General features: G+C 41.6%; 1 pseudogene; it reads left to right on the top strand.

Annotated features, from left to right (window-relative positions):
• LOC140889270 (protein SPA1-RELATED 3-like) overlaps nucleotides 1-23,500 on the top strand; it is a 33,571-nt pseudogene extending 10,071 nt beyond the window's left edge.
• The last annotated feature ends 1,117 nt before the right edge of the window (nucleotides 23,501-24,617 follow it).

Below are 24,617 nucleotides of genomic sequence, written 5' to 3'. Positions count from 1 at the left end.
CCCCCATGAGTTTCAGTCTTTGATGGTCCCCATAAGTCAGAGTGTATGTAGGCTAGAGGTTGCTTTGAAGTGTGTTTCCCTTGAGTAAATGATACTCTCTTAGACTTTCCCAGCAGGCAGCTTTCACAAAGCTCTAGTGTCTGTATTTTGTCTCCACAGAGAAGTCCTTGTTTTGATAGCTCTTGTAGCCCACGCTCACTAACATGTCATAGCCTTAGGTGCCACAACTTTGCCTTATCTTGGTGCCTTTGAATGTTTGCTGAACCACCAACCACTGTGTCACCTTGTAATACATAGAGAGCATTCACCTTTGAGCTTTCATCATCACAAGTGAACCTTTTGTCACTTTTAGTTTTCCATTCTCAGATTTAAAAGAGTAACCATCAGAATCAAGTGTTCCTAAGGATATCAGTTTCCTCTTAAGCTCTGGAACATACCTCACATCTTTTAGCACCCTGTCCACTCAATCAAACATCCTTATTCTTATAGAACCAATTCCTTTTATCCCACATGCTTTATTATTTCCCAGTAGGACAATTCCTTGATTTGATTCTTTAAGATTCTCAAACCATGATTTCAAAGGGCACATTTGAAATGAACAACTAGTGTCCATTATCCATTCATTAGTCACCTCATTATCTAATATGGTTAATACCTCAGCTGATTCATAGCCATCAGATGCTATAGCTGTTGATCCATCTTCCTTACTTATATCACTGATCTTTCCCTTTCTCTCTGGACAGTTTCTCTTAAAGTGTCCTTCCTTGTGGCAGATAAAACACTTTAAGTTTCCTGTGTAATTCCTTTTGAATTTTCATTGACTCCTTGATCGAGATCTGAACTTCCTTCCAGTTATATTTCTTCTATCAGTTCTTCCTCGAGTCACAAGACTTTCCCCTTGAGATTCAATACTCACATTACTCTTCCTTTGCAACTCCTTTGATTGTATGGCCGACATCACCTCCTCAAGAGTTATAGTCTGCTCTCTTCCATACAGTAAAGCGTCCCTGAAGTTTTCATACTTCTTTGGCAAAGCATTCAGGAGTATCAGAGCTTTATCATCCTCTTCAAGCTTGACTTCAATGTTTTCAAGATCATCTAATATCTTGGAATATTCATTGATAAGTGCATTTTGTATGCATTATTTTATGTTATTTTTATGTCTACTTTGTGTGCATTCATATTATTTTTATGTTTTTTTATGTGTTTTAGTGCATGTGTGTGTATTTCACTCCTTGGGTTAATTTTGTAGGAAAATATATTTTTGAAGAATGAATTCCGGACCAGCTTTGTTCAAAAAATCAAATTTACTTTTAGAGAGCTCCAAATCCGATCCTCACCGTTCAGATTATATTTCAAGATGTTTAAAAGCTGCTGTCCAAATTTCAGCTCAATCCGACGGCTAGATCTTAAGATTTGAATTTTTGAAAATCGTCGCTCGGTGCAAAATGTTTGTACTACTCGTGCACGAGAATCAAGCTCGCGCGCGCGCGAGTTTCGTGTCCAGGCCTATGTTTTTATGTGTTGCGCGCGCGCGAAGCCTATGCCGTGCGCGCGTGCGTGTTCGGGGGTCATATTTGTTCCGAAAAATCCTTGTTTTGAGAGGAAATTAACTGGTAGGAATTCTGGACCATATATATACAAGATATAACATATTTTTGAGGGTTTCGAAGTTCCAGAGCGCAGACAACGCAAAGGAGGCGGCTACAAGGCTTGGGAGAGAAGATTTCTTCTTTCTTTTATTCTTTTTATTTTTATTTTTGAATTATTGTTTTTAATTATTGAGTAGTTTATTTTCAACCAAGACAGCGTGATTGGGCCGAACAAATTCATGTAGAAAATTTGGATGTTCGTTTGGGATTTTTCAGAGTTGATTTTATTTTATTGATTGTTAGATTTATATTTTTCTTGTGAATAGTCTGATCAACTGTTTGCTTGCATGTTAATCGATTCCAAGTCGACAGAGGAGGTTTTGATTTCGATCACTCTGATAATTAACATATTGTAAAACCAACTAGAAATAGAATTTGGTTTCAGTGTGCGGTTTGGGTGTAAACTGAATTTTCACAAATATTTAATGCATTCAAATTTGATTAGAATTACGAAAGATTAGTTCATCAATATTTGAATAGGTTTGATTGTTCTAGAAATAGTCCTTTGAACAAATTAGGAGAATTTTCGTAATTTAAGATTAAATCTGAGTCCTGAATCGACTACTTGTTACATGATTTGTTCGGTACCTACGTGTGTCTTGGTTGTCTTGTTTTAATTATTTTTATATTCAGTTATTTTAATTATTATTTCTTAAGCAGTTTTTATTTTTTATTCTTATTTTATTTAAATCAAATTGCTCTGTTTGATTTTGTCTAGATTAAGTAAAATAATTAATTCTTGAGAATTGACTGTAGTCCCTGTGGGATCGATACTTGGACTCTCTGTCCACTTTACTATTACTTGACCTGGTGCGTTTGCCAGTAGATTTTTATCAAACCGATTTTGCCGATCAAGTTTTTGGCGCCGTTGTCGGGGACTGTTTAGTTAATATTAGGATAGATTATTTGCTTGAGACTAGATTTTTTTTTCTTGCATTTGTTTAATTATTTATTTTAATTTTAATTTTATTCTCTTTTGCTTGTGAGGTACTTGGAGATGGACCATCGACAGGTGTTCACAAGATTTGGCCAACAATACTTGGAGCCTTTCTACGCTGCTTGGGGGAGATTCAATGATTTGGCGAACAGATTTTAATGCCTTCAGTTTTCGACTTACACCCTCACTAAAATTTTTTATGGTGGTTTGGATGAGATTACAAGAAGTTGGGTAGATTCTGGAGCTCTGGCCACTGGCAGTCAATCATTTAGAAGAGATGAAGATAGTGCGATGCACTTGTTGAACGATATGGCATATTTTGACTACCATTGGCATTGTGATCCTTCACTGCAGGGTTGGAGTCACCAATATCCTCCAGATATCAACTCTAAAAATTTTGCGAACCAACCACCAGAGCATCAAGAAGAGTGTATAGGGCGTTCCGAAGATTATGTGGCTCAGTTGGAGAATTTTTTGCGGCAACAGACAGAGACAAATCAATTTTTAGAAAGACGCATAAGTCTTTTGGATGAACAGATTGCGCTTATTAGAGAACCAATTTTGGATATCTGCCAATTGAGTGAAGTAACTGAGCCAGAGCATGAAGAAATCATTTTTGAGGAATCTTCTTGTGAGGATGAGCCAAACATGATAGTGGAGGAGGAAGAACCATTCAAGGAGAGAGATTTTACCTCGTCAGTGGTCGTTCCATGTACACCGTTAGAAGATACTTTCTTGCCATTGACGCCAATCCCATAGTATTTCATCCTCTATGACCTTCAGCCTAGATTCGGAGTCTCCTTCCAAAAGAAAAATTTCAGAACAAGTGTTGTTGGACCGACAAGCTTACAAAGTATTTATCACGCCAAGCTTGAGGGCGAAGGAAATCAAGACCCATACATAGAGTTGTATGATTCTTACTATGGGCGGCAGCCGCTCTTTGATGGTTGCTTCTGCATAGTCGGGAATTAGACTATAAATTTAGCGCTGTCTGGGAGGCAACCCAGTGTTCTTTCTTTTTGATTTTTATTTTATTTTTGGTTTTTGTTTTTGTTTTTGTTTTATTTTTGTTTTATTCCCATGCCAGTTGGTCGTGCCTGCCGATATATACAATCTGCTGCTGTTGTCCCAGCTGATACTATCAAGAATGTAGTGGCCCGTATCCAAAACTAATGAGTAATTAAATCGTATAATCATGTCGGGATTAAGTGAAACATGATTAAGGAAATTCCAGAAGGGTTAACGGATTCCAGAAATGGATCCAGGACACTCGAAAATGGCTTAGAGGGTTTCATGACTCGAGTGGGATCGGAACCACCGATCCAGGATCGGAGCCTCCGATCTTGGTGAGTTCGGAACCACATCGGAAGCAGGGAGATCGGAACGTCCGATCAGGATCGGAGCTTCCGATGGCTGTCGATGACAGGTGTGTGGTTGCATGTGGACCGAATTGACACGTAGCGAACGGAACTTCCGATCGGGGAACGGAGCTTCCGATCTAAACGAACGGAGCTTCCGATCGAGGAACGGAGCTTCCGATCGATGCCTATAAATATGAGGTCCGAGCTCCTCATTTCTTGCCAGTTCCGAGTTCCTCTCCTTCTCCTAGTTGCTCTATTTTAGGGCTTTGGGTACTCTTATTTTAGAGTTGGAGTAGGGAATATATTTTAGTATAGTCAGACAGTGTTTGACATAGTAGCGGAGTGGTGCTCGAGTAGCGGAGCAGCGCTCGTGTAGCGGAGTAGTGCTCGAGGCTGTGGAGCTGCAGCAGGGGTGTGCCCCTAGTTGCGGGATAGTCGCCATCAGTGGGCTAACGACGGACGCAGGTATAGCTATGGTCTCCTTAAATTATTTAGGAGTATGCAATAGCTTAGTTAAGGCTTTTAGAGCTTATTGAATGATGCATGGGTATTTGCATTGTAGACTTGATGATAGGCTTGGAACCTAGAGTGGGACTACTAGGACTACCTTAGAAAGGTACGTAAGTACTGACTGAGATTGCCAGCGGATATGCATGCTTATATGTTGCATTTATGTGTTTGCATGTTATTATTGTTATGCGGCATGTGCATATCATCTTGTGCCTGTACATCTGTATACCTTTCGAGATGAGCCAGTTAGGGTTGCTCAGCCCTGTTAGGACGTTTGATATCGAGTACCCCTAGGTACTGATACCGGAAGGACTCCGTGGTCCGCGTCTGTGATTCGGGAATGAGTGTTCGCACACAGTGGTTAGCTACCCCGATGTGACGAGCTTATATCCCAGGCGCCAGTCTGAGTAGTTTGTATACAGTTATCCCAGATATGGATACCCTGTCATTTGCATGCATCATATTTGTATGTTTATCCGTGCTTTCGTATTGAGCTTAGAGCTCATGTCCAGTATTTTCTGTATATTTGGATACCCTATTCGACGGGGCAGGTGTAGGTGCAGGATTGAGCAGCAGGAGTCTGGAGTAGCCAGTGACCTTGAAGACAGCAGGATTAGCTGTAGGTTTTATTTAAATTCGATTGGGTTGTATAATCGAGTTTGTTTAGCCGGTTGTATTCCGCCGGTCTTTTTGTATTTAAGACTTCCGCAGCGATTTATTTAATGCATGCTTAATTATGCTCTTAACTCTGATTAGATAGTGGATCCGGGATGGGTCACTACATTTATTGGTATCAGAGCAATGCATGCAAGGGACTTAGGAAATTTATATTAAGACTTCTTGATTATCCTTGTAGGATTGATTGAGGCCCAGCGAAAGAAGATTTGGTTCTTCATTGCCGAGGTTTGCGGCATAAGTCTTTACTATAAGGAATGCAACAGTGATGAGAACACCAGTAGTAGCACATCGATAGATAGACTGACTGCTGTGGACAGTTCATCATTCGATGCATTGGGATGTTGATCGAAGAATATATGGATTCTAGCCAAGGAATACTGGAAGAGAAGATCGAGTATATCGCGTCAGATACCTCTGAGGGCTTTTTGGAACGAATGGTGTTTAATAATCCATGTGGTTCCAGTCCTCGAATATTCTCCACTCGTAGTGTAGTGACCCTTACCCGGATCACCTACTAAACAGAACTTAAGCATGCAATTAACTTAATAAAACAGATATCAGAATAAAACTGCGGAAACCAATAACATTATACAATCCCAAGAAAAGGAATCTGTAATTATCCAATAATATACAACCAAATCGAATAGCTGTATAAACCCAAACAACAGTAATAAAGCCTAGACGAAGCTCCAGCTGGCCAACCACTGACTAGCCCCTCCTGGATCCACCCTCCTCGTCCAATCGCAAACCTGCCCCATGGAATAGGGTGTCCAGAAAATACAGAGTACGAGACGTGAGCATAAAACGCTCAGTGCGAGAGTATGAGTATACATGCATGCAAAGTGAACTCCCTATAGACTCTAGGTCAAGGATCAGATAACAGAGACAGACCGGGCCCTGGTATGTAGCACGCTGTGCCGTCTCTTCAGGAGGTGGCTCCCATACCGAGATAACTGTGGATACGCCGGACCCAAATCGATGGAAGTCCATCCACTAACAGGATAGGGTACAACCCTACTACAGACATCTCGAAGGAGATACAGCAAGATGCAAATGAATGCAGCATAATATCATGGCATATAAATCATGCAGTCACATAATACATGCATACTCAGTCAGGATATCTCGAACAGTACTTTCGTACCTCAAAAACCAGGTAGGCACTACCAGCTCTAAGTCCAAGCCTAAAGTCCGCCTACACAGCGAAATGATACTACTATCATTACAGTGCTCTAAAAGCCTTAACTAAGCTATTGCATACTCCTAAATATTTATAGGAAGCAAAAGCTATACCTTCGTCCGTCGTTAGCCCTTTGATGTCGATGCCTCCAGAACTTGGGCACAACTTCGCTACGACTATCGAACGCCTCTCCGACCTCCGGACCAAGCCTAAGAAGACTAGAACAGCTCGAATATAACTAGAAATAGAGAGGAAATTCGGAATTGGCAAGGAGAAATGAAGTCTCGGCCTTCTATTTATAGACAACGATCGGAGCCTCCGATCCTCGATCGGAACATCCGAACCTCGATCGGAACGTCCGATCCTGCCATCGGAGCTTCCGAAGATCCTGATCTGCCACGTGTCAAAATATCACTTGTTGACTCCGGATAGGGGTGATCGGAGCCTCCGGTCCTGATCGGAGCTTCCGATCCAGCCACACGTCATGGATGACGTAATATCATCGGTGCCTCCGATCCTCATCGGAGCTTCCGATCCCGATCGGAGCTTCCGATCGTCCCTTCGGAGCTTTCAATCCGTCCAATCCCCAATTTATTTAATTAGCATTAATCCTTTAATTACTCAATTAGGGCACGGGCTACTACATTCTCCCCCACTTAAGATATTTCGTCCTCGAAATCAGATCTTAAGTACCGAATGCAAATACAGAAATCAGAAACATTCTTTATTCAAATCAAACGTTTACAGAGTTTGCAACTGAATACAACTTAAAGAATGAAATCAAAACAACTCAGGATGGTCTTTACGCATCCTGTCCTCAAGCTCCCAAGTAGCTTCCTCAGTGCCTCGGCGCTGCCACTGAACTAAAACCAAAGGAATGACTTTGTTCCGTAAAACCTTATCCTTAAAATCAAGGATGCGAAGAGGTTTCTCAACATAAGTCAAATCCTTGTCTACCTGAACCTCAGACCGCTGCAGAATATGAGATTCATCCGCCACATACCGTCGCAACAGAGATACGTGGAACACGTCGTGAATGCTGGATAGATGCGGTGGCAAAGCTAGTCGATAAGCCAAATCGCCAATGCTCTCCAAGATCTCAAACGGACCGATAAATCTGGGAGACAACTTGCCTTTAAGGCCAAATCTGAGAATCTTGCGGAAAGGTGACACTCTCAGAAACACTTTCTCCCCGACCTCGAACTGCAAAGGCCTACGCTTGATATTAGCATAACTGGCCTGACGATCCTGTGCAGTCTTAATCCGTTTCTTGATTTGATCAACAATATCTATCGCCTGCTGGATAAACTCTGGTCCCTCAGCCTGTCTCTCCCCCACTTCTTCCCAGAAGAGTGGAGTACGACAACGTCGCCCATACAACGCCTCAAAAGGTGCCATCCCAATACTAGTGTGATAGCTGTTGTTGTAAGCGAACTCGATCAACGGCAAATGATCCTGCTAGGCTGAACCAAAATCCATGACGCACGCTCTAAGCATATCCTCTAACGTACGGATAGTGCGCTCTGACTGACCATCAGTCTCCGGATGATAAGCTGTACTCAAACTGAGAGTAGTACCCATCGCACGCTGAACACTCCCCCAGAATCTAGAAGTAAACCTGGGGTCCCGATCGCTGACAATGCTCACAGGCACTCCATGAAGTCGGACGACCTCCTGAATGTACAACCGAGCCATGCGATCCACAGAGTACTCTCGGCTATAGGCAATGAAATGCGCTGACTTGGTGAGTCGGTCCACCACAACCCAGATAGCATCACAGTTCCTCGGGGATACCGACAAATGGGTCACAAAGTCCATAGTGATAAACTCCCATTTCCATTCAGGAATAGGCAGACTGTGAAGCAATCCTCCAGGTCTTCGGTGCTCTGCCTTGACCTGTTGACACACCAAACATCTCGAAACAAACTGATAAACACTGCGTTTCATTCCCTTCCACCAGAAACGAGTACGTAGATCCTTGTACATCTTGTTGCTCCCAGGATGAATACTCAACTTAGTGCGATGTGCCTGAGATAAAATCTCCTCTCGCAACTCTTCATCCTGTGGAATCACAAGCCTACCAGACAAACACAGAAAGCCATCTGACTGATAATGAAATCCAGACGAGCTACCCTCATTAGCTAGACGAGCTAAACGCTGGGTCTTTGAATCAGACATCTGAGCATCTCGGATCCGCGAGTACAAAGCTGGCTCAGATAATATCGCAAACATCTGGATACTCTGCATACCTTTCTTATGTTTGAAGGTATAACCTGAAGTACAACAGTCACTGATCGCACTAGACATCGAACAAGTCTGAAGTGCGGATAGTCGCACCTTGCGACTCAAAGCATCAGCGGTGAGATTAGCAGCTCCCGGATGGTACTTAATCTCGCAATCATAGTCCTTAAGCAAGTCCATCCAACGTCTCTGCCTCATGTTCAACTCCGCCTGAGTGAACAAATATTTGAGACTCTTATGGTCGGAAAAGATCTCAAATTTCTCGCCATACAGATAATGACGCCAGATCTTCAAAGCGAACACAATGGCTGCCAACTCCAAATCATGGACTGGGTAGTTGTCCTCGTGAAGCTTCAGCTGTCTAGAAGCGTATGCGATCACATTCCCATTCTGAGTCAGGACACAACCTAACCCCTGAAGAGAAGCATCCGTGTAAACTACATACCCTCCAGATCCTGACGGTAATGCTAACACCGGCGCAGAAGTCAACCGCCGTCGAAGCTCACGGAAATTCTCCTCACACTCGGAGGACCACTCGAAATCCACACCCTTGCGGGTAAGCTGCGTCAACGGTCGAGCTAACTGAGAGAAATTCAGAATGAAGCGACGATAATACCCTGCTAGACCCAGAAAACTACGGATCTCAGCAACTGTCGTCGGACGCGACCAATTAAGTACCGCTTCAATCTTGTTTGGATCAACAGAAATCCCCTCCCTGGATATGATATGGCCAAGAAAAACCACTCTATCCATCCAGAACTCACACTTGCTCAGCTTGGCGTACAATTGCTCATCTCGAAGAGTCTGTAGTACCAACCGCAAGTGAGAAACATGCTCTTCCGTATTACGCGAATACACCAAGATGTCGTCAATGAAGACCACGACAAACTTGTCCAAATACTCCCTGAAGACACGGTTCATCAGATCCATGAATATAGCCGGCGCATTGGTCAAACCAAATGGCATCACTAGGAACTCGTAATGCCCATAGCGAGTACGGAATGCAGTCTTGGCTACGTCTTGATCACGGACTCTCAACTGATGATACCCAGATCTCAAGTCAATCTTGGAGTAAATAGAAGTACCCTGCAGCTGATCAAACAAGTCATCAATACGAGGCAACGGATACTTGTTCTTCACAGTGACTCGATTCAGCTGCCTATAGTCAATGCACAGCCGCATCGACCCATCCTTCTTCTTTACGAAGAGAACAGGAGCTCCCCAAGGAGATACACTAGGACGAATGTACCCCTTGTCCAAAAGATCCTGTAGCTGATTCTTCAACTCACGCATCTCTGACGGAGCCAGACGATACGGTGCTCTAGAAATAGGCGAAGTACCCGGCATCAACTCTATGCCAAACTCGACTTCCCTAGCAGGAGGAAAACTCGGAATCTCATCAGGAAACACATCTGGAAATTCATCCACAACAGGAATGCTCTCTATCCCAATACTCTCAGCGGACAAATCAACTGCATAGATAAGGTAGCCTTCCCCGCCAGACTCTAGAGCTCGACAGGCTCTCAAAGCTGATACCAAAGGCATCGGGGGTCGCGCTCCCTCACCATAGAAAAACCAACTCTCACTCCCTTCCGGATGAAAGCGTACTAATCTCTGATAGCAGTCCACTGAAGCTCGATAGGTAGTCAGCACATCTATTCCCAGAATGCAATCAAAGTCGTCCATTGCCAGGACCATGAGATTCGCTAACAGAACGTTCCCTTCGAACTCTAAAGGGCAACCCATCACTAGACGCTTAGCCAAAGCAGATTGGCCCGTCGGGGTAGAAACAGACATCACTACGTCTAGTGCAATGCATGGTAACTTATGCCTCTTAACAAAACGTGCAGAAATGAAGGAATGAGATGCACCAGTGTCAATAAGTACAAGAGCAGGTATACCATAAAGCATAAATGTACCTGCGATGACTTTCTCATTCTCCTCCACGGCCTGATCATGTCTCAGGGCAAACACCTGGCCAGAAGCTCGTGGCCTCAAATGAGAACTCCCAGCAGACTGTCCCTGTGACCTCTGCTGTACGGTAGCCTGAGAACCCGATCCTGAACCAGATCCAGAACCGCCTCCCCCAGACAGTGGACAATCCCTCCGGATATGACCAGTCTCTCCACAACGGAAACAAGCTCCAGAAGTTCTGCGGCACTTGTCGGATGGATGGTTCTTCCCACAGTGATCACACTTGTCCTTCTTACCGAAACGGACAACACCTCCCGAACCAGAGGAAGAAGTAGACCCGGACTTCTTGAAAGTTTGGGCACGGGGACCCAAAGAACTAGCAGGTCTCGACTGAGAGAAAGACCTATTCCGCCGAATGCTGTCCTCCGCCTGGTGACAACGGCTCACCAAACCCTCGTAGGACATGTCGTCACCAACCGCCACACGGTCATGGATCTCAGGGTTAAGGCCCTGAAGGAACAGATTATACTTCATCCCTGAGCTATCAGTAATCTCGGGGCAATAGGATAGCAGATCAAAGAACCTCTGCTGATACTCATCAATAGACATAGTTCCCTGTCGCAGACTCAATAGCTCGCCTGCCTTCGACTGTCGGAGTGCAGGAGGAAAATACCGCTTTTGGAAAGCTGTGCGAAACTCGGCCCAGGTGGCCACTCCTCTCGCCGCAACAAAAGGTGCAGAAGTAAACCTCCACCACCTGCGCGCGCGCCCATCCAGAAGATAGCCAAGGGTCTCCACCTTCTGCTCATCGGTGCATTGGAAAGTCTGAAAAGTCGTCTCCATGCGGTCTAACCAGTTCTCCGCATCCTCCGGAGACTCACCTCCAACTAAGGGCTTAGGACCCATAGCTAAGAATCGACGCACAGTGAAACGCTCGTCGTCATGGTGACGATGACGCCGTTCCCGACGAGGCTCCCGGTCGGCATCACCCCAACGCCCACCAATACTGCCATGAGAACTCTGGTCGTCACGATTTGACATCTACAAAAATACCTCAAGATGAGACTAAATCCCAAGAAATCTTTTGCATGCTCTGATACCATAAATGTAGTGACCCTTACCCGGATCACCTACTAAACAAAACTTAGGCATGCAATTAACTTAATAAAACAGATATCAGAATAAAACTGCGGAAACCAATAACATTATACAATCCCAAGAAAAGGAATCTGTAATTATCCAATAATATACAACCAAATCGAATAGCTGTATAAACCCAAACAACAGTAATAAAGCCTAGACGAAGCTCCAGCTGGCCAACCACTGACTAGCCCCTCCTGGATCCACCCTCCTCGTCCAATCGCAAACCTGCCCCATGGAATAGGGTGTCCAGAAAATACAGAGTACGAGACGTGAGCATAAAACGCTCAGTGCGAGAGTATGAGTATACATGCATGCAAAGTGAACTCCCTATAGACTCGAGGTCAAGGATCAGATAACAGAGACAGACCGGGCCCTGGTATGTAGCACGCTGTGCCGTCGCTTCAGGAGGTGGCTCCCATACCGAGATAACTGTGGATACGCCGGACCCAAATCGATGGAAGTCCATCCACTAACAGGATAGGGTACAACCCTACTACAGACATCTCGAAGGAGATACAGCAAGATGCAAATGAATGCAGCATAATATCATGGCATATAAATCATGCAGTCACATAATACATGCATACTCAGTCAGGATATCTCGAACAGTACTTTCGTACCTCAAAAACCAGGTAGGCACTACCAGCTCTAAGTCCAAGCCTAAAGTCCGCCTACACAGCGAAATGATACTACTATCATTACAGTGCTCTAAAAGCCTTAACTAAGCTATTGCATACTCCTAAATATTTATAGGAAGCAAAAGCTATACCTTCGTCCGTCGTTAGCCCTTTGATGTCGATGCCTCCAGAACTTGGGCACAACTTCGCTACGACTATCGAACGCCTCTCCGACCTCCGGACCAAGCCTAAGAAGACTAGAACAGCTCGAATATAACTAGAAATAGAGAGGAAATTCGGAATTGGCAAGGAGAAATGAAGTCTCGGCCTTCTATTTATAGACAACGATCGGAGCCTCCGATCCTCGATCGGAACATCCGAACCTCGATCGGAACGTCCGATCCTGCCATCGGAGCTTCCGAAGATCCTGATCTGCCACGTGTCAAAATATCACTTGTTGACTCCGGATAGGGGTGATCGGAGCCTCCGGTCCTGATCGGAGCTTCCGATCCAGCCACACGTCATGGATGATGTAATATCATCGGTGCCTCCGATCCTCATCGGAGCTTTCGATCCCGATCGGAGCTTCCGATCGTCCCTTTGGAGCTTCCGATCCGTCCAATCTCCAATTTATTTAATTAGCATTAATCCTTTAATTACTCAATTAGGGCACGGGCTACTACACGTAGTTGGAGAGATTGTCAGATAGACCTTTACCAGGGAATATTTCGAGTGCCTAAGGCATGGCAGGTTCCTAGCGTAAGGTCTGTAAACTCATGCAGAACATGGTTTTGCCGGTATGCTTGCATTGATGCTTTTGTTAGGCATAAGGGAAACTTCATGTTCAAAAGCATGATTCGGATACAAGAAGAACGCTGATGGTAGATCGCGAGCAAAAGAAGTCGACCGACATACACTGACGCAGAGCATAGCTGGTTAGCTATTACGTGCCATTTCTCCGGAGTTCTTCGCGGGAGGACATGTAGAGAGACTTGGACGGGAGTATGCTTTTATCGATGCGTGTGTCGATGAGAAGCTTCGTGCTCAAGGAACGAAGACAAGATTTGATGATTTTAAATACTGTATTGTTGTAGTTGTAAACAGTATTTCAGTTGTAATGAATCATCAGAATTTGGTTGTATCAGTTCAAGTTATTGGATGTACATTTGTTGTATTTTGAATACTGTATGTATTACATGGGATTGTAATAAAGGAAATTTTACATAACTTGAAGTAATGATACATGTTTTATTTATTCAGCAATTCGTGATTGATTGCAAGTAATTTTATAAAGTTTGGCTTGGAATTAGTTGATTGGTAATCAACTAGGTTAGCTCATGGATTTTGGGTAAGCCAGCGGTAACAAATTGAAGTGTGGTTAGTCTAGGTGTTTTCCTAGGATTGACCTATTTAGTCATTTGACTGGATTAGTGCCATTGATGAGGTGATTCATCTGGGGGCATGGGATTATTGATCTTGTTTTGGAATTTTGAGTTTCGTTCTAGGTGATTTCCGTAGATCAATAGCTTGATTAACCTTCATAGGTTGAGACTTCGTGATGATGGGATTTCACCGGGATACCAAGTCGAGTATATATACCGAGAGTTGTGGACTATGACCATGACTAGACATGATGGAGCGCGACCCTATGCCAATGTTACTCTGGGAGTCTTTCGTACTTTGGAGAATGTCTGGAAGCTTTCGTGCTTCAGGATTGGCGGTGGGAAGGCTACTAGTCTAGAGTTGTGGTAACAGTCACAACGGGGTATGAATTTGGATTAGTTGCCTTGGTAGGTATCAGTGGTTTAGATATCGTCTGACTGTCGTCAGAGATATTGGCTGGTTAAGTATCTGTGGTTTAGATATCGTCTGACTGTCGTCAGAGATATTGCTTTGGATTTTGTCATAAGGACCAGTCTTGGAGGGATTTCCTTGACAAGTGCGTACTCTGAGCAGATAGTTTTAGACTATTGGTTACTGCTAGACTGGTGGATCTAGTCGGTGTTTGGATGCTCTGGTGATAGGGGCTAACTAGGAGTTTGGTTTGTGAACTTCCTATAACGTTTGACTCGGGGATTAGTATTTTTTCAGCATTGATGGTTTCCTTCAGTGATAGATTATATCCGATGCTAAGGATTGTACATGACGATTTGAGGCGTGAGGATAGCGTGATTTATGCCAGTGTACACTTGGTGGTGATTTCAGGTGGAACACCGCGGCAAGTAACCTCAGTCTCGATTTGTTGCAGTCTTAGCAAGAGATATAATTATCAGGAGTATGTTCAACAATAGTTGAAATCATTCGGACTTGTATTGCGGCTTGAGTTGAACAAATCCTTATGATCATCTTGGATGAAGATAGACAGTGGATAGTATGTCTAGACTGGTGCAGGTTTAGCACTAGTGACTACTTGTAACTGTTGTCTGACTCTGTCAAAGATGAGCGATTGAATCAGCTGTGATTCTTTTGATTTCAAGTATTTGGGATCTGCGGACGTGTGGCATTGAGATCATTGACAGTGATCGGCCATGGGATTTTTCATTGATCTGTGATTGTCTGATTAGAATTTGTATCGTCAGGCATAGCAAGAGCTACAGTAGATCAACTTGATTGATCAGAATATTCCAATTGGTACTGATTGGGATATAGTGAATCAAGAAGTGCTGGAATAGTACTTAAAAATGGTATGCTATGATATAGCGATTCAAGTGCATTTAGGAAATTCTTTAGTCGCTAAGGAATCTCCAGGGATGCGGGAATCGAGACTTTTGGATTCTCCGGATCACGAAAGTGGTCATTAGTTTTCTTTTGCGATCGTAGTTGTTGGTAACGTTGCTTTGGCTACCAGTGACGGATTTTGATCTGAACATTGCTTGGTTTTAGCAATGATTTATTCAGTTTGCGGAAAAAGGATTCAGTGATTGTTCCAGGGTTGTTAGTGAACGAATTTTGGAGACTGTTAGTCGGAATGATCAGCTTGGGTGCTTCCAGCAGATTTCTCAAGAGTTGTTCTTGAGCGGTAATTCGACAATTGCTTTTGGATTTCAATGAGCATTAGCATGATAGCATTAGTTGTTTCATGGGATGAGACAACAACTGAGACTTGTGTTCCTGAGTCTGGCAGGATTGTTGTCACCGATATCCCAGTGCGTTCTGATATGCTGTGTCATTGAAAGGATTTGATAACGTAATTGACATCCGTATTGATAGATTCTGTACGGGATCGCGGTGAATCAGTTTGGTTATCCCCGCTAGAGAGCCAAGGGTTTGGTTATCTAGAACAGGATTAACCGGAATCGTTTTCGTTGATACTATCTCTAGTTCTGATATGGAAGTAAACATCTGATTGAGACTACTGCTGAGGATGGTGTGGTCCATCTGGGAGTTTCAGCATGATTTTAGTAAATTTCGAGACGACGACCTCGAAGAATGCTTTTAGACAAGAAATTGTGTATAAGGATCTTATCACAATTGGGGTTAGTAATCTTTGTTTGCTAGTTGTTGTTCTTTGGGAACATTTGTTGGCCAATGGCAGGGTGAGTACTGAAAGTACATACTATGACGCCAGGAATTGTCAGGATTTTGTTGTTACCCATGGCAGAATGACTAATGTAATCGAGTAGATGCTATCTACGATGGCGAGATTTGGATCAAGGTTTATTGCAATTATTCTAAGGATTTCAAATGGTTAGAGTCGCGTGCAGTGGTGCGATTGCTCTGCGAGCGGGTGGCCGGTGGCTGCCATTTCTATTCGCATAAGGTACTGTTTTGGAAAATATATTTTATCCTTCGTGATAAAAAGTAACTCACACGAGTTCTTGGAAAAAGGATATCTAGGATTTGACCGAGAGTTGAATCTAGGTCGATTGTTTAGGGCTTTTCGATAACATCAAGAGATGAGATGTTACCGTTACATATCTATAGATAACTGCTGATTAATTACTATCTTAGCAAGGGTGTCATCGCTAAGATTTGTAGGCAGTGTGACTGATTCAATGGGCAATTTGGACCGAAGGTGCCGTGTTGTTGAGGTTATCGATGGATAACTGACGGTAGTCAATAGTGTTACACTATTTTATCAAGGATTGGGTCTGTCGAAGGTTATTCGACCCAATATTTGGAACCGGAACTATTGCTGAATTGGACAAGTGGTTTGTACTATATTCCGAGGTTTACCTTAGATTTCGAGGACGAAATCCTTTTAAGGTGGTGGGAATGTAGTGGCCCGTATCCAAAACTAATGAGTAATGAGTAATTAAATCGTATAATCATGTCGGGATTAAGTGAAACATGATTAAGGAAATTCCAGAAGGGTTAACGGATTCCAGAAATGGATCCAGGACACTCGAAAATGGCTTAGAGGGTTTCATGACTCGAGTGGGATCGGAACCACCGATCCAGGATCGGAGCCTCCGATCTTGGTGAGTTCAGAACCACATCGGAAGCAGGGAGATCGGAACGTCCGATCAGGATCGGAGCTTCCGATGGCTGTCGATGACAGGTGTGTGGTTGCATGTGGACCGAATTGACACGTAGCGAATGGAACTTCCGATCGGGGAACGGAGCTTCCGATCTAAACAAACGGAGCTTTCGATCGAGGAACGGAGCTTCCGATCGATGCCTATAAATATGAGGTCCGAGCTCCTCATTTCTTGCCAGTTCCGAGTTCCTCTCCTTCGCCTAGTTGCTCTATTTTAGGGCTTTGGGTACTCTTATTTTAGAGTTGGAGTAGGGAATATATTTTAGTATAGTCAGACAGTGTTTGACATAGTAGCGGAGCGGTGCTCGAGTAGCGGAGCAGCGCTCGTGTAGCGGAGTAGTGCTCGAGGCTGTGGAGCTGCAGCAGGGGTGTGCCCCTAGTTGCGGGATAGTCGCCATCAGTGGGCTAACGACGGACGCAGGTATAGCTATGGTCTCCTTAAATTATTTAGGAGTATGCAATAGCTTAGTTAAGGCTTTTAGAGCTTATTGAATGATGCATGGGTATTCGCATTGTAGACTTGATGATAGGCTTGGAACCTAGAGTGGGACTACTAGGACTACCTTAGAAAGGTACGTAAGTACTGACTGAGATTGCCAGCGGATATGCATGCTTATATGTTGCATTTATGTGTTTGCATGTTATTATTGTTATGCGGCATGTGCATATCATCTTGTGCCTGTACATCTGTATACCTTTCGAGATGAGCCAGTTAGGGTTGCTCAGCCCTGTTAGGACGTTTGATATCGAGTACCCCTAGGTACTGATACCGGAAGGACTCCGTGGTCCGCATCTGTGATTCGGGAATGAGTGGTCGCACACAGTGGTTAGCTACCCCGATGTGACGAGCTTATATCCCAGGCGCCAGTCTGAGTAGTTTGTATACAGTTATCCCAGATATGGATACCCTGTCATTTGCATGCATCATATTTGTATGTTTATCCGTGCTTTCGTATTGAGCTTAGAGCTCATGTCCAGTATTTTCTGTATATTTGGATACCCTATTCGACGGGGCAGGTGTAGGTGCAGGATTGAGCACCAGGAGTCTGGAGTAGCCAGTGACCTTGAAGACGGCATGATTAGCTGTAGGTTTTATTTAAATTCGATTGGGTTGTATAATCGAGTTTGTTTAGCCGGTTGTATTCCGCCGGTCTTTTTGTATTTAAGACTTCCGCAGCGATTTATTTAATGCATGCTTAATTATGCTCTTAACTCTGATTAGATAGTGGATCCGGGATGGGTCACTACAAAGAAGGAAGAGGATGCATCGAAAACCAGGGGAGTGTTATTTTTGTTTTCATTGTGTTTTTGTTTGTCTTTGCATTTGTGGGTTTGTTATGCATTCTGTTCATTGTTCTGAAGCATTGAGGACAATGCTTTGGATAAGTATGGGGGGGGGGGGGGGTAGACTAGTATTGCATTGTCTATGTGTTTGTGTTGCATCTGTCATGTTTCATATTTCTTTGCATACAGTTTATTTTTGTTTTTGTTTGCATTGTTATGAGTAGGATGAATCATAATAGCCAATGATGATGAAGTTTATTTGAAAAAAATGGATTTTTGAAAAAATTTTGCTCTTGACTGGACATGAGAAACTGTAGGTTGAACCGTGAATATTTTTAAGCACTAATGTTAGACCAGTGAATTGTAGCGAAAGATTTGATGAAGTTTCTATCTGTTTGACCATTGCACGGCAATAGGTGGTTTGTGGATCTTGATTGTGTTCTATGAATTTTGATGAGGCTCTAGTTTACACTTATGATCTTGGGCGCACCTAGAAAAAATTTATATACAATTCCATCCGGGCCTTGAAAGGATTAAAATCCTAAAAAAAAAAAAAATTAAATTTAAGGCTAAGTATGCGGATTCAATGGGATTGATGCTCCATCCGGGCTATAGACGAGGGGATTAGAAAGAAAAAATAGAATGATTTTTCGTATCCTAGCCAGTTATAGCTAAGTCAGCGGGTAATTATTGGGGCTAATGCAATACCGGGTGCAAAATTCGGAGGTGTGTAGTTCATTATCTCAAGGGAGGTGGGTTTAGTCTAGAGGTCGTTTGAAGGAATGAGCACTTGAAGAGTAAAACTTACACCTATTTGTCATAGATCGCCAAGCAGTTTTGAAACGAATTCGGTCTAACTTGCATGAAACTGGAATGACATTTCACACACACACGTTCACGTTAAACCGAAAGTGTATTATGAAAAGTTGAGAGCATGTTTGTGTTTTTTGTTTTGTGATTAAACTTCTCAGAGGCTTTGCACATTTATGAATCGTCCTTACTTATGTTTTTTTTTTTGCATTTTTTTTTTGCATGTCTTGCTCGAGGGCGAGCAAGAGTTAAGTATGAGGGTGTTGATAAGTGCATTTTGTATGCATTATTTCATGTTATTTTTATGTCTATTTTGTGTGCATTCATATTATTTTTATGTGTTTTTATGTGTTTTAGTGCATGTGTGTGTATTTCACTCCTTGGGTTAATTTTGTAGGAAAATATATTTTTGAAGAATGAATTCCGGATTAGCTTTGTTCAAAAAATCAAATTTAATTTTAGAGAGCTCCAAATCAGATCTCCACCGTTCAGATTATATTTCAAGATGTTTGGAAGCTTCTGTCCAAATTTTAGCTCAATCCGACGGCTAGATCTCAACTTGTTGAATTTTTGAAAATCGTCGCTTGGTGCAGAATTTTTGTACTGCGCGCGCGCGAGAATCAAGCTCTCGCGCGCGTGAGTTTCGTGTCCAAGCCTCTGTTTTTATGTGTTGCGTGCGCGCAAGGCCTATGCCACGTGCGCGCGCGTGTTCGGGGGTCATATTTGTTCCGAAAAATCCTTGTTTTGAGAGGAAATTAACTGGTAGGCGTTCCGGACCATATATATACAAGATATAACATATTTTTGAGGGTTTCGAAGTTCCAGAGCGCAGACAACACAAAGGAGGCGGCTACAAGGCTTGGGAGAGAAGATTTCTTCTTTCTTTTCTTCTTTTTATTTTTATTTTTTGAATTATTGTTTTTAATTATTGAGTAGTTTATTTTCAACCAAGATGGCGTGATTGGGCCGAACAAATTCATGTAGAAAACTTGGATGTTTGTTTGGGATTTTTCAGAGTTGATTTTATTTTATTGATTGTTAGATTTATATTTGTCTTGTGAATAGTCTGATCAACTGTTTGCTTGCATGTTAATCGATTCCAAGTCAACAGAGGAGGTTTTGATTTCGATCACTCTGATAATTAACATATTGTAAAACCAACTAGAAATAGAATTTGGTTTCAGTGTGCGGGTTGGGTGTAAACTGAATTTTCACAAATATTTAATGCATTCAAATTTGATTAGAATTACGAAAGATTAGTTCATCAATATTTGAATAGGTTTGATTGTTCTAGAAATAGTCCTTTGAACAAATTAGGAGAATTCCCGTAATTTAAGATTAAATCTGAGTCCTGAATCGACTACTTGTTACATGATTTGTTCGGTACCTACGTGTGTCTTGGTTATCTTGTTTTAATTATTATTATATTCAGTTATTTTAATTATTATTTCTTAAGCAGTTTTTATTTTTTATTCTTATTTTATTTAAATCAAATTGCTCTGTTTGATTTTGTCTAGATTAAGTAAAATAATTAATTCTTGAGAATTGACTGCAGTCTCTGTGGGATCGATACTTGGACTCTCTGTCCACTTTACTATTACTTGACCTGGTGTGCTTGGCAGTAGATTTTTATCAAACCGATTTTGCCGGTCATTCATCTATCTGATCTTGAAGATCTTTTTCATCCTTGATCATAAATGAATACAGTCTTTGCTTCATGTACAACCGATTTGCTAGAGACTTTGTCATGTAAAGGCTCTCAAGTTTGTTCCATACTGCTGCTGCAGATGATTCACGAGCCACCTCCCGAAGAGGCTTGTCTCCCAGACACAAGATGATAGCACTGTGGGCTTTTTCCAGTATTTCAATCTTATCTTTGGTATCAGTAGACATTTCTTCCTTGCCATTGAGAGCTTCCATCAGTCCCTGTTGAATCAAGATAACTCTCATCTTGATCCTCCATAAAGAGAAGTCATTCTTGCCTGTGAATTTTTCTATATCAAACTTCATAGTTCCCATCTTCAATTCGCTTCCCATAGATGGCGCCACTTGTTATGAGAACATGTTGATATCAAGATTCACATCCACGGGGAGAATCAACTCAAGCTCTTATTAATCAATTCAAGAATGGAGTTCCAATACAATAGCAATGCAAGAAATAATCGATCCCAAAGAATAAACAACTCAATACAATCAAGATTTTATCAACTTCCCTTGACTGCCGATCTTGCTTTCTTCTCTATCGATTATTTCTTTTTAACTCTTCTGTATTGTATCTTCAAGGAGTAGCTCTATACTCTTCTTAAACCTTCAAGATCAGATCGCATTCCTTCCAAGCTCAATTGATCGAAGATCTATTTTTTCTGTTGTATCTTAGCTTCTGGATTAACTCTCATATATATACATCTCGGCTAGTAAGTAGTTATAACTCCTCAACTTTTTTTCCAGCTAAGAGATAGCCCAGCCCAACATATGTGATCCAATTCCTTAGTTACCAACTAAGCCTTTTAATTGAAAATGGGCTGGCCCAACAGATAAGAGTCACAAGCATCAACAGATATAATGAGCAAAAGAAAAGTGGATGGATAAACACATTTCTTCAAGGGCTATGCAAGTACCTATATTTTAGTAAGCTCAAAGTTAAAGCAAACTTAAAGCAAGGGGATCTCTTAAATTCCTCCAACCTTGTATGCTCCCTTAGTTTTGACCATGATGGGGAGTTTTTTGCAACTGCTAGTGTAAACAAGAAGATAAAAGTTTTTGAATACAATTCTATCTTAAATTAAGACCTTGATATTCACTATCCTGTGGTTGAAATGGCAAGTAGATCGAAGCTAAGAAGCATATGTTGGAATGTCTACATTAAAGGCCAGATTGCTTCAAGTAACTTTGAAGGGTGGTGCAAGTAAGTTTGATGTTAAATGTGTATCAATCGTGTTGTGATCAAGTCTCTTTGGATATATTTTCAGGTGTGGGATGCCATGAGAAACCAAATTTTCATGGAAATGAGAGAACACGAGCTTCGTGTGTGGTCTGTAGACTTTTTAGTGGATGATCCAACCATGCCGGCTAGCGGTAGCGATGTTGGTACCATTAAGCTCTGGAATATCAATCATGCAATTCTATTTTTGCTCTTGGTGGATGTCAGCTTTTTAAACTAAATGTACTAAAGCATCTAGTTATCATGGCTGCATGAAGTAAATTATAGAAATGTAACAAGTTAATTTTCTTGTTTCAATTGCCACTGCAGGGAGCAAGTGTCGCTACCATTAAGACAAAGGCCAATGTCTGCTGTGTTCAATTTCCCACCGACTCTGGTCGCTCTCTTGCATTTGGTTCAGCTGATCATATGATATATTACTATGATCTTCGTAACTAAAAAATGCCCCTTTGCACTCTAGTTGGTCATAATAAAACAATGAGTTACGTGAACTTCATAGATTCAATAACTCTTGTGTCTGCATCCACAGATAACACACTAAAGCTCTGGGATTTGTCAATGAATACAACGAGAGTTATCGATTGTCCTCTGCAGTCGTTCACTGGCCACCTTAATGTAAAGGTGTTGTGTTTCTTGTTTTTTTAATAGTAGTACCATAAATAGAGAACCATTATTTGAAATGTTGATGTGCAATGATTCAAGTAGTTGATTACTCGCAAAAAATTTCCAGGACAGTAGAAAGGTTCAAGTTGCATTATTTTGTTAAAGATTTTGCCGATAGTGGGTTTTAGTGATACGAATTTTTTTTAAAAAAAAACAACTAAAAACCGGTAGTGGGTTTTAGTGGTTGGGGACGAGTTGGGCAAGAATGGTTGGGCAGCTGAAAATTACCCTATATATATATATATATATATATAGAAAGTTTGAGTTGTCCAACCAATAATGCCAAACTCGTCCCCGGCCACTAAAACCCGGTACTGTGTTTGAGTGATGCGAAAAAAAAAACAACTAAAATCCGATTTAGTGGTCAGAGACGAGGTGACAAAATATTGTTGGGCAGCTGAAAAGTCCTCTATATATATATATAAAGTAATTATTTTAAGGGCAATTTGCTCAAAAATCCCCAAATGCAAACATATTTTGCTTTGGGGTCCCTAGTCATAAAATGTGGTACAAAACAATACAAGATGTGGTACAAAACCATACAAGATGTGATACAAATTAACAAAAATTGTGGTACAAAAAAATGGCTAGGCAGTGCAAAGCAAAACATGTTTGCATTAGGGATTTTTGAGCAATTTGCACTTATTTTAAACAAAAAATTTTTAGTAGTAGTAAGTTTGAGTCTTTTCAGTTGGTATCAGAGCATGGTCCTTGGAGGATACTAGCCTGCTACGTGGAGCTCTAAAGTCGCATTACCAGTTGGTAAGTTTAATGTTTTAATTATGTGTCTTAGGATTTATGCTTTAATGATTTATATTATGGGAAAATCTTAAATATACTTAGTTATGCATTGCGATCACGTTAGAGATTTATGAAAATTACAGTATGCCTCCCCAAAAAATTACTCAGGAATCTAATACTGATGATGCAAACCAAGGGGGCGGTGAGAATTGTCAGAATCTACCTCCACCACCAACACCACCTCAGCTTACTACGTATGAACGGGCCAGTGTGGATATGCTGGCAGGGATCACCAGACTGCTCGAGAGCCAGTTGGCGCAGTCTAAGAAGTGTAAGGCCCGGGATTAATTAATATTAATCCGAATTTATTTAATTTTAATCCAAGTATATTTAATTTTGGAATATTTAGAGTTTCGATTTAAATTCTAATATTCTTAAATTATTTAGGATTGAAATTGAATTAAAATAAAGGCCGAGGACCAAATTGCAAATAGTGAAGAATTGAGGGGCTAAACTGCAATTATGCTTGAAAGTTATCAGATTGTTAATTGATTACTTAGCATGAGTACGTGTATGTTTATGCATATTCAGAATTTTCAGAACAGAGCAAAGCCGAGAGACCATCTTCTTCATTTTCCTTTGAAATTGTGATCTTCAAATCCTTGTAACTTTTGCTTCGGTTATCCGATTTTGATTTCGTAAATTGTTCTGGAATCCTTACAATGAGGGCTTCGATCTAGTGTAAGTTTTATGATGTTTTATTTGAATTTTGAAATTATTTTGGGGCAAATATCAGGTTTTGAGCTCTTGATTATGGTTATCGACGTTTATGCGATTCTATTTCGAAACCGCATTGATGAGCTTATGTTATTTATGTTGAAGCATGATTCCAGCATGTAAATGAATTATTATAACTATTGAGATGAATATTTGAGTGATATATCATCTGGTTATTGATTTGAATACACGTATGAGTTGGTTGAAGTTAGAAATGATTTTGGGATTACGTTGGTTGCCGATTTTCAATCGCTATGCTGTCGATTCGAGTTTTTGGACCGTTTTGATAGCCTATATCTGAGTTGAAGTTGTTATCTAGATGTTATGAATGTTATAGAATTTTTATTCTTCAATTTCAGTCGAGTTTGAAGGCCAACGATTCAAGACGCCGAGTTAAACCGAAGAAGAAAGAGTTGAGGTTTGAAATGAGTTTGATTGAAGATCGATTAATGGTTTTGATTCGTTTCTAAAATAATAGTCTTGAATGAAGTTTGATATGAGTATTTTGGTTGTTATATTTCAGATTGAAGAGTTCAGAACCGAGATATTAGAAGGTATAATGACGACATCGCGAAGTAGGGACTTTGAAACTCAAGAACGACTATTTTTTAGTTGGCCCGTCAAAATCACATACTTGTTTATGTTTTTGATTTTATTGTGATGTTGTCGATCCATCCCAGGTAGTGGA

The sequence above is a fragment of the Henckelia pumila genome, chromosome 3 (genome assembly GCF_033568475.1).
Source record: "Henckelia pumila isolate YLH828 chromosome 3, ASM3356847v2, whole genome shotgun sequence".
Lineage (NCBI taxonomy): Eukaryota > Viridiplantae > Streptophyta > Magnoliopsida > Lamiales > Gesneriaceae > Henckelia > Henckelia pumila.
The sequence above is the reverse complement of the archived record's forward strand: the minus strand, read 5'-3'. Positions and strand labels throughout refer to the sequence as shown.